Below are 2,739 nucleotides of genomic sequence, written 5' to 3'. Positions count from 1 at the left end.
ATTATTATAATGTTATTTTCTTTGCATTAAATGAATAGTTGTATAAGCTTGTGGCGTTTAATTGCTTTATCGTTTTTATGAATATAAATGTATAGAAGTTTATCTATAAAAGAGACAAACCAGTGTGGTGTAAATGTTTCTGTTGTTATTTTGGAATAAATTTGTGAAGGTAAGAAGCGCTTCAGTTTGTGTTATTGATGACGTTTCGCATTAGAGGAGGAAAGATGTGTTCAATATTCTGAAGAGGTTTCAGTCTGAAACTTCATAAATCTGAGGGTGACAATCAGAGCTGATGTTTGTCGTGTTTGAGCTGATACGGAGAACGGCTCGTACTTTTCTTTCCTGACAGACCCAATCATGTCCTTGATATAATAAAGGATTGTTGTAGCAACAAATGACAAAATAATGTGTTTCCTGATTTTGTTATCACTCAGTCTCTTCAATTATAGGTTTGATGCACCGGTTTACATACTGAACTGTTTTTTAAATTGTTAATTCTATAAAAACAATCCCATTAAAAATTAAACTAATTTTATTGTGTTTGTTTAGATGAAAGTCTGAAAAATTATTTTTGAAATAAAATAATTTAATTTATATTTTTCAAAAAAGTCAGAAGAGTTCAATAAGGGCTCATTGAGCTCTCGACTGTGATTGGATCATTCACTGCAGAGCCAATGTCGTCCAGCTCCGCCTCTCTGGACAGAGTGGGTGGGGTTATGTAGGGTTATGGGTGTGGTTGGTCCGTCTAGAGTCTCGTGGACATCAAGCTCCGCCCCTTGGGTTTGCAGTGTGTCACAGCTGTACATTCGTCAGACAGGAAATTATTAATATACACAACAGGTCCTGCTCCACACACACATATGTAAACACAGTTTCCTGACTGTATAAGTGCATTAACTTTCTTATAATTAATTAGCCTCGTAAACATGAAAGACGAATCAAATTCTGAAATAGTGATTAGATGGAAAAAATACATTGTTCTGTCATTCAGCGCTCGACGTCCCAGTTAAGCTGGAGGTCAGCCGCAGGAGTTGGCGTTTAACTAACTAGAAAACTAGGCTTCAAGAAGAAGAACTTCTGCAAACTCAGATATAATGACAGACTGATCACAGAAGTGGATTTACAGCTCATATTCAGAGCTTTCTTTAGCACTATAACCTTTATAATTCATGTACACGGATCATCTCTATCTTTCTGGTGATTTCAGGAAGAGAGATCATTGATTAACACACTTTTATCCACATTGCATTCAGGGTTTTTATCGGTTCATTCACTGGGAATCGATCCCTGACTCTAGTGTTGTGAACACTGTGATCAACACTGAACACTTTATTATTATCACTGAACATTACACTTGTCATTGTACATTTATCATGTTTTTATGTTTATGCATTTCAATGTAGTTTTTAGTTATTAGAAAAAAGAGGTAAAGCAAAAATGACTTAGGTTAAACCACGTTTGAGTTTGTTGTTTTCATCGCTGTAAGAGTGTTGAACTTCTTCTCATACAGTTGTGAATCTGCGTCTCCTTCAGCCTGAGGCTCATTCATCTCACTTCTGCTGTGAACATTTGCCAAAAACACAACTCTTGTTTCTGTATTAATAAAAAAACAATGTTACTTAAAAAAAAGTTACTTTTAGTAACACTGTAGCGCATTACTTTAAACGTAACGTGTGATGTCATGAGTCTGTGTGTGTGATGTCATGTATCTGTGTGTGATGTCATGAGTCTGTGTGTGTGATGTGATGTCATGAGTCTGTGTGTGTGTGTGTGATGTCATGAGTCTGTGTGTGTGTGTGTGATGTCATGAGTCTGTGTGTGTGTGTGATGTCATGAGTCTGTGTGTGATGTCATGAGTCTGTGTGTGTGTGATGTCATGAGTCTGTGTGATGTCATGTATCTGTGTGTGATGTCATGAGTCTGTGTGTGTGATGTCATGTATCTGTGTGTGATGTCATGAGTCTGTGTGTGTGATGTGATGTCATGAGTCTGTGTGTGTGTGTGTGTGTGTGTGTGTGTGATGTCATGAGTCTGTGTGTGTGTGATGTCATGAGTCTGTGTGTGTGTGTGATGTCATGAGTCTGTGTGATGTCATGAGTCTGTGTGTGTGTGATGTCATGTATCTGTGTGTGATGTCATGAGTCTGTGTGTGATGTCATGTATCTGTGTGATGTCATGAGTCTGTGTGTGTCATGGCATGAGTCTGTGTGTGTGATGTCATGAGTCTGTGTGTGATGTCATGTGTGTGTGATGTCATGAGTCTGTCATGAGTCTGTGTGTGATGTCATGAGTCTGTGTGTGTGTGTGTGTGTGTGTGATGTCATGAGTGTGTGTGTGATGTCATGAGTCTGTGTGTGATGTCATGTATCTGTGTGTGATGTCATGAGTTTGTGTGATGTCATGAGTCTGTGTGTGATGTCATGAGTCTGTGTGTGTGATGTCATGAGTCTGTGTGTGTGATGTCATGAGTCTGTGTGTGTGATGTCATGTATCTGTGTGTGATGTCATGAGTCTGTGTGTGTGATGTCATGTATCTGTGTGTGATGTCATGAGTCTGTGTGTGTGATGTGATGTTATGAGTCTGTGTGTGTGTGTGATGTCATGAGTCTGTGTGTGTGATGTCATGAGTCTGTGTGTGATGTCATGAGTCTGTGTGTGTGATGTCATGAGTCTGTGTGTGTGATGTCATGAGTCTGTGTGTGAGATGTCATGAGTCTGTGTGTGATGTCATGAGTCTGT

General features: G+C 38.9%; 1 protein-coding gene across 4 annotated transcripts in view; it reads left to right on the top strand.

The window, feature by feature from the left end:
* fbxl3b (F-box and leucine-rich repeat protein 3b) overlaps nt 1-406 on the top strand; it is a 12,353-nt gene extending 11,947 nt beyond the window's left edge. For all 4 annotated transcript variants that reach the window (XR_013822545.1, XR_013822546.1, XR_013822547.1 and 1 more), the window contains one exon: nt 1-406. This exon is cut by the window's left edge. The gene's annotated coding sequence lies outside the window, so the exon portion shown is untranslated.
* Nucleotides 407-2,739: the final 2,333 nt, after the last annotated feature.

Source organism: Squalius cephalus (assembly GCF_949319135.1).
Source record: "Squalius cephalus genome assembly, chromosome: 10".
NCBI classification, from domain to species: domain Eukaryota; kingdom Metazoa; phylum Chordata; class Actinopteri; order Cypriniformes; family Leuciscidae; genus Squalius; species Squalius cephalus.
The sequence above is the reverse complement of the archived record's forward strand: the minus strand, read 5'-3'. Positions and strand labels throughout refer to the sequence as shown.